Source organism: Hemitrygon akajei, chromosome 20 (assembly GCF_048418815.1).
Source record: "Hemitrygon akajei chromosome 20, sHemAka1.3, whole genome shotgun sequence".
Lineage (NCBI taxonomy): Eukaryota > Metazoa > Chordata > Chondrichthyes > Myliobatiformes > Dasyatidae > Hemitrygon > Hemitrygon akajei.
This window is the reverse complement of record NC_133143.1, coordinates 36,305,815-36,326,430: the sequence shown is the minus strand read 5'-3', so window position 1 is coordinate 36,326,430 and position 20,616 is coordinate 36,305,815.

Here is a 20,616-nt window from a genome sequence, read left to right as displayed (position 1 = left end):
CTCCAAGAACGGGAACATGCTGCCATGCAGATCCGCTGTTGAGTGCAGTTGTAGATCATGGACTTTGACAGGGCCCCGGACACCTTGAAAAGGAAAATAGAGACATTATAAGAAGAAGAATTTAAACTGTTTTGCTGATGGCTGGGAGAAGTCACCCTCTGGTGCCATCTTCAGCTCTAACCCTCCTCTGATATTAAACTGGACCATTGAACCATTGTTTTGAAGGCATACACCAGGGGAGAGACTGGAAAGAAGTTTTAAATGGTGAAGAGGCTTGCAGAAGCAGGGAAGGTGAGAGCAGGGGCAGTTAAAGTAGATCTGAGATTTGAAAACCAGAAGAAGAATTTTAAAATTAAATACTTGGGAGAACAGAAGTCATTGGAAGGCATTGCTGACAGGGATAAAATAGAACTTCATGCAGCATAGGATGAACAAGAAATCACCTAATATAAAAAGATATCCTATTAAAAAGATATGCCAAGCATTTCTATGGAGTTATTCTAGCCTCAGAGAAAGATTACTGAAAGTCGACCTTCAGTCTTCCAGAAGGAGCTACATCAAATGATTTGGGATAAATAAAAAGATTTTGGAAATCGCATGGGATAGCAACGAGAATTGATGATGTTTTCTGAGACTTCACACTGAGATTGCCAACCTCCAAGATGTACCTGGTGACTCCAGGAATCAATGATTAATTCTCTGTGTTCTTGTTGCATACAAGATAGAAGAAGAAAAAAAAATCAGATTCTGTTTCATTTGCTAGTTCTTTTTGGAGTCAGTTTGGAGATTGAATGGATTGAGAAGGAACAATCTTCAAGTATGCACCCAACCAAAGTTGGCAACCTATCCTGTACACGGTAGCTAACTTAATTTAACAGTGTCGTTGGCATTGATGTAATTTCCTTTCATTGAATATAAAGGGACAATATTGGCAGGACCTTGAAATACAAACATCAATAATTTGCATATAAATAGCATCTTTCACAGAGAGAATACGCCAGCAGCCTTCACTGGAGGGATAGGAAGTAAAATGTGACACCAAGCCAGGTGAGTTCCTAGGGCAGATGATGAGAAGCTCAGTCAAATGGTTAAGTTTACAAGGACAGAAAAGAGGGGACCTGGATTTACTCAGGGACGAACTTTCTCATCTTAAGCTTAGGCAGATCAGAGCACAAACACCAATGGGGGAGCAATTAAATCTGGGCTATGGAAGAGTACATGACCGGAACATACTGATAGGAGCACATTTCACAGTGTTCCTTCACAGAAGATTGGCAATAATCCCAAAAGTATTGCATTAACGGTCAAAGGCAACCAGGAAATGGTATGATTCTGCTGAATGTTATTAACTTTCATATCCAGCTCCTGTACTGAACTGGTTGCCAAGCAACAATGATCCTTGCACTTTGGTGCTGCAAAGCAATGCAGATTCTAAAGGTTTTATCTGAAATACCATAATCAAACATCAGTTCTACATGCAAAAGTATAAATAAGCAAAAGGCCATGAAATCATTCTCAAATCAAATCACAACTGTTTCTGGTTAAAATCTGTTAGAAATTAGTTTCCAATGAAAATAATTGATTAATATCTGTTTTGTTTTATTTTCAAATGGTTCCTTTAATCTCTTTGTGGCTTTGTAGCTGCCCAGCATCTCACTCACGGAACTCTTCACAATGCAAATATCCAGGCAGACAGTAGAATCATTGAAGGACAGAAGTAAAGTTGAGGGTCATTCAAGTGTACATTGGCTTCTCCTACAAATGACCCAGTTCATGTCATTGGCCTGCTTATTCCCAGCGTCGCTGTAATTTCCTCTTTAATGAACTTCCAGTTAAGATGGCACTACTGAACGTGTTCGACAGCTTTCTTGTAGACAAAAAGCTAAGAGATCCAATGAAAAACATCACTAAAGATGCCTTTTCTGGAGTAAATTGTGTTAAACTATCACCACTAACAGTGAAGGGGGGAGCGATAGCAAGGCGAGTTCAGGGGATGAATCAATGCAGATGGAGTTCTGCTGCCCGTCAACTGGCTCAGGCGCAAGGTTGGATCGCTCTGGACACTGAGCTGATTTGAAGATCCTGACAGCGGCTTTGGGCTGGGCAATGAAATCTGGGCTCGGAGCAAGTCATTGGGCAGCATGGTCTCGGGCCGGGACCTTTCACAGCAGCGGTGCCTAGGTCCTAGTGCAAGGTACAATGCGCTGTTTAGACAATTTAAACGCCAGCCCAGATCAGAAGAGACAGCTGATTTTGCTTACTCTCCGCAATCATCACTCTTATCTCCAGGGCGAGGAGCCTTTCACTGTTCCATTGTTGAGTCAATTTAAATACCAGACTAGACAGACAGAAACAGGGTGTTGGTCAGAACAAGAGCTGATTTTGCTAGTTCTTCACAATGGTCATCTCCATGGCACTAAGTCTACAAAGACTGCTGCTGGCTGCTGTACTCCATGTCCGTTAATATGATGAACTGATACGTGAGGCTTTGGGCCTACTCCAGACTGCTCTGGGGTTCGAACATGAGAACTCATCTTTGGTTCAGAATACTGTTGTTCACTTCAACTGTTTGCATGACTTGTTTTTTTTTCTTTCTTTCTCTTGCACATTACGTGTTGGTCTTTAATGTTTATTTTTATTGTTCTTTTCTTTTAATTATGTTCTTTTGAGTTTCTTGCTTTGTGTCCACCTGTGAGTCAGTAAATCTCAAGGTTGTTCACTCTTTTCCAAGAGATGCTGCCTGGCCTGCTGAGTTCCTTCAGCATTTTGTGTGTGTTGCTTTCATTTCCAGCATCTGGAGATTTTCTCGTATTTTTTGAATCCTAATCATCTTCAAGGAGCAGTGCCTCAAAAAGGCGTTGTCCATCATTAAGAAACTCCACTACCCAGGACATGCACTCTTCTAATTGTTACCATCAGGAAGGAGGTACAGAAGCCTGAAGGCACACAGTCAATGATTCAGGAACTTCTTCCCCTCTACCATCTGGTTTTTGAATAGACAGTGAACCCCTCACTACTTTTTAGTTTTCTATTTTTGTACTGCTTATTTAATTTAACTATTTAATATTTATACTTACTGTAATCCACAGTTTTCTTTTTCTCTCTGCATTATCATGTACCGCATTGTACTGCTGCCACAAAGCTAACAAATTTCACAACATATTAAACCTGATTCTGATTCTGACACCAGTGGCCGAGGCAGAGTTCCGTGAAATCAGTAGACTATAGACTAGAAGTTCCAAGCTGCGTTTTTGTCTGTAATCCAACACATATTGATGGTGTGCAATTGATTATGGATGAAAGTCAATGTGATTTTCATCTTACACTTGCCTTTCATCAATTAAGAACACAGTTCTAGAATACTGTAAATTAGAGTGAACCACTCAATAAAGGTCGATATTCTCTTTGGAACCCAATGCTGTGTCATTGATACTCTTTACTGCAGAGACCTATTTGCCAAGGTATTATACAGTGAAATCTATTCAGTCTGCTTCATTCCAGATTCAAAATCTTCCCACTGTCAACCTAAAGCACTATGGAAGAACCTTCACCTTTATCAAACTACCTTACCACTACATCTCAAGGGCAGCTAAGCAGCAAATAAATGAATTAATGAAAAGGTATTCGCACAATTGCGTGACTGTAATGGATAATTTTAACTTTCTGTGAATGATCTTTGGAAGATGCAGTGTGCCCGGCAAGACTGACGTGAATGGTTACCATTTAGCTGGAAGCTGAAGTCAGAAGCAGAATACACGTGTCTTTAAATAAATTAAAATCTCTCACAGTCAATGATGGCCTTGAGGGATTTGTTCACTTGTGTGAAAGGATCTCATAATTCATCATGTGCCTATAGGAACAGTGAGTCAACGGTTTTGCACAGTCCTGAAAAAGCGGCAGAAATCAGTCTCGAGTCAAATACCTTCCAATGTGGCAGTTCACCTGGGCAATCAGCTGCATGATTATAATTCCATTACTGTCCTATTACAATATAATACACTTGCTTAATGTTGATAGTTGCATTATAAATAATATTAAATGCAATATAATAATAAACACAAGAGATCCAGTAGAAGTGGTAGAGGCAGGTTCGGTATTGTCATTTAAAATAAAATTGGATAGGTATATGGACAGGAAAGGAAAGGAGGGTTATGTGCTGAGTGCGGGCCAATTGGACTAGGTGAGAGTAAGCGTTCGGCATAGACTAGAAGGGCCGAGATGGCCTGTTTCCGTGCTGTAATTGTTATATGGTTATATGGTTAATGCTGGAAATCCAGAGCGACACACACACACAAAGTGCAAGAGGAACTCAGCCTGGCAGCAGCATCTGTGGAAAAGAATGAACAGTTGACATTTCGGGCCGAGACCCTTCATCAGGACTGTTATTACAGTTATTGCTTTGAGCACTGTTTGTAACAAGTTCGGAGGCACCATTTCCATAAGATTCATTTCAGAAGACGGTGGGGCTAAAGCGTTGGATTTCAGTCCTCTTTTCTTGTCTTAATCTTAATGAAAATTTGACTGCCATCTAACTTCTGTTCCATAGACTTTGGCTACTCAGTACTTCAATCAATGAGAAGTAAATAATTTAATGAGTTGCCATAAATTATAAAACTAAACTATTGAGACTAGAAGAGACAAACACTTAGCCCGAAATATGGTCCCTTGAGTGAATAAAATTTTCAAAGCTGTAATTCACACTGACAGGATATTGAAGTGTATGTCTTCAAAGTAATAAATGTCTTCATTGAATTTAAGACTGCAATGAAACTCCTATTAATGAAATCAATTTAAAAATGTTAAACTGCTGTTTACATATTTTCTACATTTCTGCATATTTCATTGTGATATGCTTTTAAAGTTCAAAATAAGTTTATTATCAGTACATATATGTCATGATATACTACCCCGAGACTAATTTTCTTGTGGGCTTTCACAGTAAATCAATGAAAAAACGTGCACAACGAAGATGATCAAACAACGGGTGTCCAAAAGATAACAAACTGCAAATACAAAAAAGAAATAAAGCAAAATATTAATAATAAATAAATAAGCAATAAATATCAAAAACAAGAGTTACAGAACCCTTAAAAGTGAGTCCATATATTGTGGAATCAGTTCAGTGTTGGAATGAGTGAAGTTATCCCCTCTGGTTCAAGAATCTGATGATTGTGGGGTAATAACTGTTCCTGAATGTCATGTTGTGGGACTTGTGGCTCCTGTACCTGTTTCCAGATGGTGCAGCAAGAAGAGAGCATGCCCAGATAGTGGGGGAACTTTATGATGAATGCTGCTTTCCTGTGACAGTGCTCCTTGTAAATGTACTCACTGGTGGGGAGGGCTTTACCTGTGTTGGACTGGGCTGTTTCCACTACGTTTTGTAGGCATTTCATTTCAAGGGCATTCATGTTCCTATACCAGGCGATCATGGAACCAGTCTGTATACTCTCCACCACGCATCTGTAGAAGTTTGTCAAAGTTTAGATGACAGGCTAAATCTGCACAAACTTAATTGCCATGGCTTATTTGTAATTGGCACTTTACATTCTGGATCTTGCATTGATCCTCTGAACTGATAACACCAATAAACTTAAAGTTGCTGACCCTCTCCACCTCTGATCCTGCGATGACTGGTTCACGATCAGCTCCTTGGTTTTGCTGACATTGAGTGAGAGGTTGTTTTGGCATCATTCGGCCAGATTTTCAATCTCACTCCTATACGCTAATTCATCACTTTTGGCCAACAACAGTGTTGTTGTCAAAAAAAACTTAAATACGGCATTGGAGCTTAGTCTCACAGTCATAAGTATAAAGTGAATAGATCAAGGCACTAGACACACAGCCTTGTGCTGCACGTCTGCTGATGCAGTGAAAAAATGCAGAAGTAAAGTTAGAGTATTCATTACAAAGGGTTGTCCATAGCAAGAACCAAAGGGTTGTTATTTACTTCCCAGCCCTTTTCCAAATCAGAATCAGAACCAAGTGATTATTACAGACATATATCATGAAATTTGATGCTTTGTGACAGCAGTACAGTGCAAGACAAAGAAAAAACTCCAAGTTACAATAAAAATAAGTAAATAGTACAAAAGAGGAATAATGATGTGGTGTTCATGGACTGTTCAGAAATCTGATGGCAGAGAGGAAACAGCTGTTCTTAATAAATTAGGTCTGTGTCTTCAGGCTCGTGTACCTCCTCCCTGCTAGAATGAGAAGGTGGCATGTTGCAGATGGGGAGGGTCCTTCGTGATGCCTTCCTGAGGCACTGCTTGTGGAAATTGTCCTTGACTTTGGGGAGGCTTGTGGCCCACGACAGAGCTGGATGAATCTGCAACCCTTTGCAGCCTCTTTCAATCCTGTGCATTAGGGTTTCCTCAAACTCCTAATCAAGTGTAGCCACTGGTGAGCCCGCTCCACGATTGCATCAATATGTTGTGCCCAAGACAGGTCCTCTGATAGAACTTGAGGTTCCTCACCCTTTCCAGTGTTAACCCCTCAATGACAACTGATGTGTGTTCTCTCGACTTCCCTTCCTGAAATCCACAATCAATTCCTTGAACTTGCTGATATGGCATGCAAGGCTGTTACTGCCACTCAACCAGCCAATCCATCACTTTATAGCGCTTTTATATCCAATAGATTAATAGTTCTTGGATTGTTTCGGTGACAGAAAAATAGTCTGACCTGTTGCTGCAGTAGAATCAGAGTAGAAGTCATTCAAGGTGGTAAAGATTTAATTAATGACAAGTAAGCATTCAACACAAACTAGAAGGGCCAAGATGGCCTGTTTCCGTGCTGTAATTGTATATGGTTATATGACAACTAATATTGATAGAATATCATTCAATGGTAATACAACAGCCAGGTTTCACACAGCTTCTCCATGTGAAACTAGTCTGTCATCAATCTTGTCTTTTGAAGATGTAAGAATTTGCATTTAAAGCCATACACTTATATCATGAACATTCATGAAAATAGCAGAATGAACATTGCTTCCAGCAGCAGTAGTGTGGGAAAAGCCAGTATTCCCACAATTCCTACCCTGTTTACAATTGAATTCTAGTTTTTAGTTAGAACGAGCCCTTTGTCTTGGTTAAAATTTGTTTTCTCTGTTTTTATTACAATGCCTTCCTTCACCAGGCAGTCCCAAAATCCATTGGTGTAGAACAGTAGTTTTGTGTCATTGGAGTCAATCCTATTGCCATTGTAAATGCAGCGTTCTGTTACTGCTGATTTTTCTGGGTAACCCGAATGGAAACACCTCCTGTGCTCCTTGATGGGTTCCACCATGGTCTGGCCTCCGCTGCTCAACATTCACAGGGAATCCTGTAAATGCCAGCCGTCCTGAGTCCCAGGAACTTGTCACTACCGCTTGTCTTCCTGATATTTCCACGTTCTCCGGAAGGATCGTCAGGGTCCTGAAGAAGTACCGGATTAATACAAGTCCACAGACCTGCAAGGAAGCTCAAATCACAGCTTTTGTGGGTCAAAGATGACCTGGGACTCAGAACGGCTGGCATTTACAGGATTCCCTGGGAATGCAGAGCAACGCATATGGGTGTTTATTACAACTGATCAGTTATTATAGAAAGGTGTAACTAGAGACCTTGATGTGGGTGCCTTGGACTAAAGTGCTGGGGTATCAGAAGCAAGAATTGAGAAAAAGTATCAATGATCTGAGCACAAAATAAACACTAGATAACATCACTACTAGGCTTACAATTGAGCGCCAAACCTCAGTTCAGATGCTCTTTAAATACTCAGTTCTTGGCGCCCAAAACATGACTGCCAAATGACGGGACCTTCCTCAGTCTTAAAGGAGCTGTGCCTTTACAATTCATTTTTACAATTCTTTTTACAATTCATTTCAACTTTAGGATGTATAGGGACATTCCAGACACATACATAATTAGTTGTTATTTTGGATGTAGAGGCATTCAGAAGTTCAGCCATGGTGCACTATTTTGGTGAACCTTTCCCAGTCTGGATATGGTTTTGCAGCAGCATGGACATAGGGAGTATATCGTCACCTACCAATGGCTGAAAGAAGCCTTTTGATTAAAAGAAAGGAATTTAGAGATCCAAAGAGGGAATCATTTTTTTTAAAAAGGGATTCATCGCTTTGTATTCCTGAGTTGGGGAGCAAGGATAATAAAGTAAAGCTCTCCAGTCCAATCAGAATCATTAACATTGCAGTCCATTGGAGCAGCTACGTGTCTACAGTGAATTAGAACAATCTGCTTCCTGTTAGAGAAACTGACCTTCAGAGTAAAAATGGTTAAAGGAGAAACTAATTATAGCGTGGAAGAACTCTCAGTAGAACAAGTTTCACAAAGTGAAGTATTAGGGACAATTTGGTAGAAACCAATTACTAACAGGTGTATCAAGCTGCTCACCTTTTGCAGTACCCACTCAATTCACATTCCACCGAAGTTATGGAATAAAAGTTAGATGGCACTGCAAAACTCAAGAGTGTGCTCCATCAATTGACAGTCCAACAGGTGAGGTTGAAACTGACTCCAAAAGCTGGATGTAATTATTTACACTACATCTAAAAATAACGTTTGACTTCCTGTTTGATTTCTGTGTTTTCCATGCAGCGTAGGTTCACAAGGTTAATTCCTGGAACGGCGGGACTGTCATATGTTGAAAGATTGGAGCAACTGGGCTTGTATACGCTGGAATTTAGAAGGATGAGAGGGGATCTGATTGAAACATATAAGATTATTAAGGGATTGGACACACTGGAGTCAGGAAGCATGTTCCCGCTGATGGGTGAGTCCAGAACTAGAGGCCACAGTTTAAGAATAAGGGGTAGGCCATTTAGAACAGAGATGCAGAAAAGCTTTTTCACCCAGAGAGTGGTGGATATGTGGAATGCTCTGCTCCAGAAGGCAGTGGAGGCCAAGTCTCTGGATGCATTCAAGAGAGAGTTAGATAGAGCTCTTATAGATAGTGGGGTCAAGGGAAATGGGGAGAGGGCAAGAACGGGGTACTGATTGTGTATGATCAGCCATGATCACAGTGAATGGCGGTGCTGGCTAGAAGGGCCGAATGCCCTACTCCTGCACCTACTGTCTATTGTCTATTGTCTATTTTGATTGATACTTATTCTTCCATCAAACAAGAAAGATTAATTCATTATTTGTTGCAACGCAATTTGCGATTCCTTACTGAGCACAATGGATTGTCGCATTTTCCTAAGAAAACAAATGCTGTGACTCCCTTTGGAGAAATACGGAATCTGTGAAATGCTCCTTGTGAATAAACTCTTTCCTTCATCAGAATAAGAGCAGTGGTGAGAGAAATCTTGTTTTCAGCCAATTTATCTCATCAAGGACGTGGATAGAAAAAGACAGGTACACTATTTGACTATTTCCTGCTGTCACTGTAGATTTACTCAGATGTTAGTAAGGAAGCATTGTTCCCTCAACATTTTAATCATGCATTCTAAATTCCTTAGCTTGAATTTGCAACTAAAAAGGAAATTCTTCTTCCTGAACATTACCTACATTGTAATATCATACACAAATCTACAAATTAACCGCTCAAAAAGATCAGCTTTATAGCAACCATACCCACTGGATAGTATGAGAGACCGCCAGCTCCCTCAGGGACCATCAAAATATCATAGTTTTCATTCAAATTCAAGTTTATTGCCATTCAACCGAATGCATATATACTGCCAAACGAAACAACGCTCCTCTGGAACAAAGAGCACAACACGATGCATATAATTCAAACAAAACACTTAAAATAATATTACCACAAATAAAATGACAAATATAAAGTGCATTTATGACACAAGTTAAAAAGTAAACTGTATTATGCTGCTGGTGGTTAATGCTTGGAGAAACTTGGGTGCGGGCAGGGAGTTCAGTAGTCTCACAGCCTGGGGAAGAAGTTGTTTCCCATCCTGACCGTCCTTGACCTAATGCTTTGATACCTCCTGCCTGATGGTGGTGGGGGGTGGGGGGTAGTCAAAGAGATTGTTGGATAGATGGGAAGGATCACTGACACATGCAGTTCTTCTGATAAATATCTTGATGGGTGGAAGAGAGACCCTGATGATCCTCTCAGAAGACTTCGCAATCCGTTGCAGGATCTTGTGGTCGGATGCCTTGCAATTCCCATACCAGATAGTTATGCAGCTGGTCAGGATGCCATGTAAGACCTACCCTAGTTGGCCCTACCAAAGTAAAATACATCGCATTTGTTTGCATTTAAATTCCATCCACTATCTTTCAAACCATCTTTGCAGCTGGTCCATATCACATTGCAGGCTTTGATAGTCTTCCTTGTTGTCCACTACTCCCCCATCTTGGTGTCATCCATACATTCACACATCCAGTTTACCACATTATCATCCAGATCATTGATGCAGAACTGGTCCTTGCAGCACACCAGTAGTCGCAGACTTCCAGTCACAGAGGCAACCATCTACTAGCATGCTCTGGCTTCTCCTGTGAAGCCACAATCTAATCCACTTTACTTCCTCATCTTGAACACCAAGTGACTGAACCTTCTTGACCAATCTCCCATGGGGATCCTTGCCAAAGGCCTTGCTAAAGTCCATATAGGCAACTTCCACTGCTTTGCCTTCATCAACTCTCCCAGTAACTTCCTCGAAAAGCAGTATATGATTGGTTAAGTACAACCTACCACGCACAAAGCTGTGTTGACTATCCCTAATCAGTTCCTGTATATCTAAATACTTATATATCCAATCCCTTAGAATATCTTCCAATAACTATCCACTACTGATGTCAGGCTCACTGGCTCCTGATTTATTCTTAGAGCATTTCTTAAACATGGAACAATATTAGCTATGCTCCAATCCTCCTGCAACTCACACATGGCTAAAGATATTTTGATCTCTGCTAGGGCCCCTGCATTTTCTGCACGAGTCTCCTAAAAGGTCCAAAGAAACACGTTATCAGGTGTGAAGAATTTATCCACCCTAATTTTCCTCAAGACAGCAAAATACCTCCTCCTCTGTAATCTGTATAGGGTCCAAGCCTCGCTGCTGTGTTGCCTCATTTTATTAGACTCTCTGTCCATCTCCTGAGTAAATACAGATGCAAAAAAGTCCATTTAAGATCTCCCCCATCTCTTTCAGCTCCATACATAGGTTATCATTCTGATATTCCAGAGAACCAATGTTTTCATTTGCTATCATTTTGCTTTTAATATATCTGTAAAAGCCCTTATGATTCTCCTTCATCTTATCTGCTGGAGCAACCTTATACCTTCTTTTAGACATCCTGATTTCCTTCAGTGTTCTCTTGTATTTTTTATACTTTTCAAGTTACTCATTTGTTCCTACTTGCCTATACATTTTTACACCTCCTTCTTTTTCTTAACCAGGTCCTCAATACCTCATGAACTCTAAGTTTCCCTAAACCCATTATCTTTGCCTTATATTCTGACAGGAAGATACAAACTCTATACTCCCAAAATTTCATTTTTGAATTTTCACTTCATATGTCATTTCCTAAGCCATCAACCAAATTGAAATGCATGGAGGTCAAGATGAACTGTTGGGAGATGTAGTTGTGATGGCTAGCAGAGAGAGTGAGTAGAGAAACCATCATGACCTCCCACAGCCCCGATAACCCTGTGATTTCACTCTGAGGCCAAGTGACAGCATCCTCCAGGAGGGTGAACACACAGAAAGCATCCTGCCCAGATGGCCATCTCTGGCTAAGTACTAAAGACCTGTGCTGATCAACTGGCTGGAGTGTTCACTGAGATCTTTATCTTCTCGCTTCAGTAGTCTGAGGTACCACCTGCCTCAAGCAGGCTATAATGATACCAGTAGCTAAGAAGAAAGTGGTAATCTGCCTCAATGACTATCATCCAGTAGCACTTACATCCACTGTGATAAAGTGCTTTGAGAAGTTGGTGATGAAACATATCAACTCCTGCCTGAGAAGTGATTTGGATCCAGTCCAATTTGCCTACCGGCATAACAGGTCCAAAGCAGATACCATTTCATTGGCTCTTCACTCAACCCTGAAACATCTGCACAGCAAAAATGCACACATCAGGATGCTTTTTATCGACTACAACTCAGCATTCAATGCCATTATCCCCTCAACATTGATCAATAAGCTTCAAGACATTGGCCTCAATATTTCCCTGTGCAATTGGATCCTCGATTTCCTCACTTGCAGACCCCAATCAGTGTGGATTGGCAACATCATCTCCTCCATAATCTCCATCAGCACAACTGCATCAGAGGGCTGTGTGCTTAGTCCCCTGTTCTATTTACTGTATACTTATGACGCGATGGTTAGCGTCTCGATATTAATCCAAATGTTAGGGAAGGAAAATTACCTTCTGACTCTACAACACATAGCATACATATCTGAGATTTTGTATATGCTCCTGTGATGGACAATTTGACCTCCTTAGAGAGGAAAGACATGTCATTAGAATATTTACCGTAAATTCCGGATTATAAGCCACTACTTTTTTCCCACGCTTTGAACACTGCGGCCTTTACTACGGTGCAGCTAATGCATGGTTTTTTTTCATGCCGCCAAAAACATTTTGCCTCGTAACAGTAGACCAATAAAATTGATGAGTAGTTCACAGAGGTCCAATGAAATTGTATGATAAATCAAGTGCACTTTCACAATTAAATTATTGTAAATCAGTCATTTGTACTCACCCTCATCAACATGGAAAACACTCGAAGAAAAGCATTGTGTTGCCTTTATGGCAGTTATTTAGTTTATAATATTTTCGCTTAGTAATTCATTTGTTAGTATTTTCTAGTTAAAGTTAGAAGTGTTTTAAGTATATTTGTTTTCTGTACTACATCCTGGAATGCTATGACGTCACATCCGGTTTCGCCGTGTCTTGTGGGAAAATACCGGTTTTGGATAAACGGAAAGGAGGGGGCGAGTGCATTTCACCCGAGCGAGAATGCTGCAAGCATATGATGCAGCTTTTAAGTTAAAGGTGATCAATAACTTTTCCTGGTAGGCTGCAGTATATATATTTTTTTTACCAGTCGTTAGGAGAAATTGGAATGCTGTTCGTGCACTGTTCAGTAAAAAAGTATACGCAACGTAATTTGTGTGTTACCGATACGTATGTATATTTAAAAGTAGCCGTGTTACAGGCACGGTTCGAAAAAAAGCATTTGCAATATGTATTTGTTTATGTTACCATACGGATTTAATTAAAAGTTAAAAAATCCTCACGTGTAATATCTTTCTGTGTAAATATCTCATATTACAATGTGGGACACCTGCGGCTTAAAATCCGGTGTGGCCTGTACAAGTACAAAATTGATTTTCTTTCTAAAATTAGAGTGTGCGTCTTTTAATCAGGTGCGCTCTGTAGTCCGGAATTTACGGTAAATCAGGCTTCTATAGTTAAATAAAAGGATAAGAACTTTATTGCAGATGTGAAATTTTCCCAGGGGTCAGTACACTTGACAGTGAAAGGGAAGAAGGAACTGTCAATTCAAAAAATATTCCACAACTTCCTTACCCTCCCATTATCAGGCCCTTAACTTTCACTCTGCTGATCAGCGTGGACCAAGAGAATCAGCTAATCTTCTCCTTGAACTATGTTGTGGACAATATGTCTCATTGGCCACCTCCACCCACATCTACTTCACTAAACTCCAAGGGAACCTTAGCATCTCCTGATTTCCAGCTGAGTCTCCAAGAACTACAGCCTTCTGGTATGGAACTTTTCCCCAGTGATTACCCCTCCCTCTCAGCTCCCAAACCTGGAGACCAGAGGGGGAAAAAAAATCAAAATAATGGCATTCTCCATTAAGTTCATCAGATACTCCACAGTTACAGCCCAGGCAGATGTCTGATCTCCCCTGCCACACACTGGTTCTCCTTTCCACTAGAGACTGTAAGACGTGGAATTGCCCTTCTGAGCAAGATGAAATTATTTGTGATTGCCCTGATTATATGGTTAGTGCAGATTCCTAAACCAATCCTCTCTCAATAATCTCCTTTGCAGTGAAAACATGTCTATTTTATTTGTGCTGTCAGAGTACCATCTCTTCACCATCTCTTGTACACCTATATCCTTTCAATACCTGTTACATCCTTCTTGAACTGTGATGACCAGAAACGCACACACTATTCTAAGTTTGGATGCACTAATAACTTATGAAGAGATATAATTATCTTCCTATTTTTGCTTAGTACTGGCTTTATAATGTTTGTTTTACTCACAGACCTAAGCATTACTGCAAAAAAAAACTTCAATTCATGTCAGGGTAGTCAGTCCATCTTTGTATGTACAGTACGGTTTTTTATTATTCCTATTTCATAATATTCCCTCTTTCGGTCTTCTGTTCCCAATTGGAAACAATGCATTTTTTCTGTCTGAATATATTCTATATGATGTTAAATGCTCTAAAAGCTTACTTAATTCTGGAGTCCAACATTTCGTTGATTATTTGTATCAATTGTGCTAAAAATAAATTTATCAGAAAATACAGATTAAATATATTTAATTTCCTGTCAGACTACCATGATCATCTGCTCTCAATCGGGATCAATTATATAATTCAGTATGGTTCATTACCACATCATTATTGCATTATACACTGGAACTACATCGCTCATAAGCACTGAGGACCAAATGGTGTCCTTCACTGCTGAACATTAATGATGATATTTTATATTTTTCAGTTTCATATGGCATGAGGGATTGAATCATCTCACCTCTCCCTATCATTCACATAATGAAAAGTATGCACAGAGAGAAATGGCACAGATACTATTAACCTTCCCTCCTATTTCAGTTATAATGAGTTATACAGCATAAAAACGGACTGCTTGAGCAATTTATCTATGCCAAGCAATTTACCTTCCTGATCTAGTGCCATCTGCCTGTATTTGGTCCATGCCCCCTAGACCTTCCGTATCCATGTACCTGTCCAAACACCTTTTAAATGTGGTAATTGCACCCAGTTTCTACCACTTCTAGCTCATTTTCACCATCATCTGTGTGGGAAAAACTGCCTTGTGTCTCATTTAAATCTTATCCTTCTCATCTATTGTATGTCCTGTAGAATTAGGTTTTCCTTCTCTGGGGAAAAAAAAACTGACCATCCATCTAATCTATGTACTCATGATTTCACTAACCTCTAAGGTCTACACTCAGCCTTCCTCAGACCAGTCTCAACTTTTAACTCAAACTGTCCAGTCCTGTCTGCATGCTATTGAACCTTTCCTACACTCTCTGTGACCCATTTTGAACCACACCTGTTCCACCTATTAGGGGAAGTGGAAGAGAGGAAGGGCAGACTGTGGGGAAAGAGACAGAATAAAGAAACAGGCAATTCGGCCCTACTGTTCTACGCTGCCCACAGCCTCTTTCCTGCTAGTCACAGTTATCCTAGTTTGACCCATAATTCTCCAAGCCCCTCCCCTCCATGAACTATAAAATGCCCCTTAACTGTTGCAATTGTACTCACCTTAACCCCATCTCTGGGAGCTCGTTCCAAAGTACCCTATGTGTAAAGAAGTTGCCTCGTAGGTGTCTTTCAAAATTGATCCCTCTTATTTTGTATCCATGCCCTCTAACTTTGGACTCTCCAACCCTGAAGAAAAGAGTTTGGTAGTCCACCTTATTGTTCTATAAACATCTATGAGGTCATCCCTCATTCCTCTACACACCTAGGAATAAAGATCCAGCAAGGCCAACCTCTCTCTACAACTCAGACCCTCTAAATCCAGGTGGCATCCTTGAAAATCTCTTCTGCACTCTTGACAGTAAGTGCAGAAGAAAAGATGCTTGACAACGTCCTTCCTATAACAAAGTGGCAAAACTTTGCACAATGTTCTCACCAACAACTTAGTTAACTGTAGTATAAAGCCCCTACTCCTAAAACTCATGCCCTACTGATGAAGGCAGCATTCCATATACCTTCTTCATGACACATGTCTACTTACACAGCTGCCTTTAGTGAACTGTGCACTTGTACACCCAGGTGCTTCTGTTCCTCGACACCCATCAGTGCCCTGCCATTCGCTACACAAGTCTTACTCTGGTTTGATTGTCCAAAATGCATCGCCTCACACCTAAGTAAGTTGAAGTCTATTTGCCATTCCCCATCTCTCCAACTGATCAAGGTGACTTTCAATAGTAATATACAGCCATGCTAAAAAATATATAGTCCCAAAATATAGTCCTGAGTCCATAAGTGCCACAGAAATCTGTAGTCGACCACTGTAAAGCCTGTCTTGCTCAGAGCGAACACTGGAGGGCAGCACCGACTCCAGGCTGGACATCGAGCCACACCGTCGCCTGGCTTTGATGTCTCTTTCCTGGCGGCTGTAAATAAGCAGCACCACAGCTTGAGTCTTATTCCTCAGTACAACCGAGGCCACACTGCTCCCTCACCATCCGCCCCGACGTCTGTCAATAATCAATGAATCTGGCTTGCAGTATTCCACATTAACAAAGTCCAGAAGAGTCTTGCAATCACATAAGGTGACTGAGACAGTCAATTGCTAATAGAGTGCATGTCTCCTTCACGCACGGACTCCTCTGAAGCCTCTCTGATGCATGCAGCAGCATGATCTGCACAAAGTCCAGCCTCTTTAGTCTCTCTGCCAACTAGCCACTCACTGATGGGGTACACCTGCAGTACCTTAACTTCTTAATGTCTAGAAGGATCTTGCAATCATAAAAAATACATCCAAAAAAGACAGTAGCACCTTTTGCTGACCCTGTAGAACTCGCTGTGATCGAACATGCCGCCATCTTACTCGAAGAATTCCCTCTAGTAACTTCCACACAACTAATGGCAGGCTGCTGTGCCACACAGTTTCGTGGGCCATCCTCGCTATACTTCTTCAACAATGGAATAATATTAGCCATCCTCCAGTCTTCAACAACTACTGCAACAATGGCTAAACAAAGCAATTACCTGTATTTTTTCCCCTGGCCTCCCATAAATTCTGGGGAGTACACTTCATCAAACACTTGGGGTTTGCCACTTTAACTTGCTTCAAGATTGCAACTATCTCCTTTCCTAAATGATCCAAATCTTCACCATTTATTGCTCTCATTTCATTGGCATCCATGATTTACTCCTTTACAAGGTGGAGTAGATATTTAAAAATTCAGCCATTTCCTGTGGCTCCACCTATAGGCAGCCCTGATGTCCTTTAATAGGACCTAGTTTAACATAAAAAATAGAACATAGAACAGTACCACAAAGGAATCACAGCACTGGATGCTGAATTAATTAAATTAAAAACCTATTGGTCAACTAAACTAGTCCCTTCTGCTACATGATATCCATGTCTTTCTATTTCCCTCACATTCAAGTGCTTATCTAAACTTCTCTTAAAAGTCCCTGTTGTATCTACCTCCACCACCACTCGAGGCACCCAGTACTCTTTGTGTAAAAAAACTTGCCCCTTACAACTCCTTTGAAATTACTCCCTTTCACCTTAAGTGCATGCCCTCTGATATTAGACATTTCAACCCTGGGATAAAGATACAGGCTACCTACTCTATCTGTGCCTCTCATAATCTTACAAACAAGTATAGATCCCCCTTCAGCCTCCTCCACTTCAGAGGAAACAACCCAACTTTTTTTTCCCCAATCTCTCCTTGTAGGACATGCCCTTTAATTCAGACAGCATCCTGGTAAACTTCTTCTGCAAACTTTCCAAAATCTCAACGTCCTTCCTCTGATGGGGTTACCAGAAGTGTATGCAATACTTCAGTTGTGGCCTGACTAGAGTTTTATAAAGTTACAACATAATTCATAGACTCTTGAATGCAACTCCTTGATTAATAAAGATAAGCATGGCAAATGCTTTCTTAACCGCCCTAGTAATCTGTGTAGCCACTCTCAGGGGAACTTATACTTGAATCCCAGGATCTCTCTGCTCAACAACTCTGTTCCGAATCAGAGTCAGGTTTAATATTATTGGCATACGTCAAGAAATTTGTGGCTTTGCAGCAACAGAACATTGCAGTACATAATAATAAAAAACTACCAATTAAAATAAAATGTATATACATAAAAATTAAATTAGATAAGTAGTGCAAAAAGCGAGGAAAATTAGTAAGGTAGTTTTCATGCAACCTGCCAAAGGGTCTCGGCCCAAGACGTCAACTGTACTCTTTTCCACAGATGCTGCCTGGCCTGTTGAGTTCCTCCAGTATTTTGTGTGAGTTGCTTAGATTTCCAGCATCTGTAGATTTTCTCTTGTAGTGTTCATGGGTTCATTGTCCATTCAGAAATCAGATGGCAGAGGGGAAGAAGCTGTTCCTGAAATATTGATTGTGTACCTTCAGGCTCCTGTACCTCCTCCTTAATAGTAGCAATGAGAGAGACCATGTCCTGGGTGATGGTGTCCTTAATGATGAAAGCCATCTGTTTTAGGCATCACCTTTTGAATGTGTCCTGCATGCTGGGGAGGCAGTGCCTATGATGGAGCTGGCTGAAGTTACCACTTACTGCAGCTTTTTCGGATGCTGTGCACTATCCCCCTCCATACTGGATGGTGATACAACCAGTTAGAGTACTCTCCATGGTAAATCTGGAGAAACTTGTGACAGTACCAAGTCAAACTCCTAATGAAATATAGCTGCTGTCATGTCTTCTTTATAACTGCATCAATATGTTGGACCCAGGATAAATATTTAGAGATGTTAACACCCAGGAACTTGAAACTGCTCATCCTTTTCACTCTGACATCTTGATGAGGACTGGTGCTCCCTTAGCTTCCCTTTCCTGAAGTCCACAATCAATTCTTTGATCTTATTTTGAGTGCAAGATTGTCTTTGTGATACCACTTAACCAGCTGGTCTACTTTGCTCCTGCACACATCCTCGCCACCATCTGAAATCCTGCCAATAATAGTTGTGTCGTCAGCAAATTTAGAGATGGCATTTCACTGTGCCTAACCACACAGTCATCTGTGTGGAGAGAGCAGTGGGCTAAACATACGTTCTTGAGGTGAGCCAGTGTTGATTGCCAGTGAGGAGGAGATCTTATTTCTGATCCACACAAACTGTAGTCTCCCAGTAAGGAAGACAAGGATCAATTTGCAGATGGAGGTACAGAAGCCTGGGATTTGGAGCTTGTTGATTAGAAATGGGGATAGGATTTTGTTGAACGCTGAGCTGTAATTAATAAAGAACAGCCTGATGTAGGTATTGCTATTGTCCAGATGATCTGAGGTGAGTGGAGAGCCAGTGAGATTGCATCCACTGTAGACCTATTGTGGTGATAGGCAAATATCAGCAGGTCCAGATCCTTGCTTAGGCAGGTGTTGATTCTAGCCATGATCAACCTCTCAAAGCACTTAATCACAGTTGATGTGAGTTCCATTGGATGATAGTCATTGAGGCATCTCATCCAACTCTTCTTAGGCACTGGTATAACCATTGCCCTTCTGGAGCAGGTGAGAACCTCTAACTGCAGCAGTGAGGGATAAAAGTTGTCCTTGATCACTCCTGCCAGTTTATTGGCGCAGGTTTTCAGAGCCTTACCAGGTAAATCATCCAGGATTAATGCATTGTGAGGGTTCACCCCCTTGAAAAGTGTTCTGATATTAGTAGTCTTGCCCTTAACAGTGTAAAGTCTAGTCATCTTAGTCTTCTAGAAGCCTACTTTCAGCCCAGTCACCCTTTTACTCTAAGAACTGAAAAGCTTCTTGGGATTATTTTTAATGCTGTCTGCCAAATTCATCTCATACCTTCCTTTTCTCTCTTGATTTCCCTCTTAAGCCTTTTATATTTGTTGAGGGATTAATTTACACCCATGTGCCTAAATATAATGTATACTTCCTCGTTTTTATGACCAGAATCTCAATAATTCTCTTCAGCCAGAGTTCCCTGAACATGGTATGCCTACTCTTCAACCTTACAGGAACCTGACTCTTGGTATGACCTTTTTAAAAGCTTATGCTTGGCAATTTTGCCTTTAAACAGATACTTCCAGTCAACCTCGCCAAGATCCTGCCTCTGAGTTAGCACTCCTGCACCTCTAGACTTTAACCTAGCAAGTGCAAAGAAATCATTTTTTTATGTAGGTAACATCAACCAAATCTACTTTAGACATTGCAAGAAAACGAACTTGTCTTTGAAATCAAGAGCTTAGCAATTTTTTACATTTTCTTCCCAAGGCAGCAAGAGATGTAAGTAAATAACCTATATGTTGCTGTGAGTGAGACTGCCTGCTTTGAAATCTCACTGATGTTCAAAGGGTTTCATGTAAAAATGTTAAACTAAACAGGTTGTCTGCATCGCTCCAGTCTAAGGCTATCACATGGCATCGCCTAAGAACATTAATGTTCAGCAGTAGTCTTAGAACAAAGTGGGGAATCTTAGAATTTTCAAACCCTTCATCTTCTAATACCATCACATTGCATTTATCTCCACAACTCTATCACCATGTGATCTATATGTATCGTGACATCTCATTCCAGAGCATTTCTTTACCACTATTGAATGAATAAAACACAGTGACTAATCCCATTATAAGCCAACTCTTACCGATTTGAGAAAGAAATAACATTAAATCGATTTTTGTGAGTTGCACATTTTTTGAGAACAGGATATTAATGTCTGAGGGAATGCTGCAGGTCTAATTGTCAATCT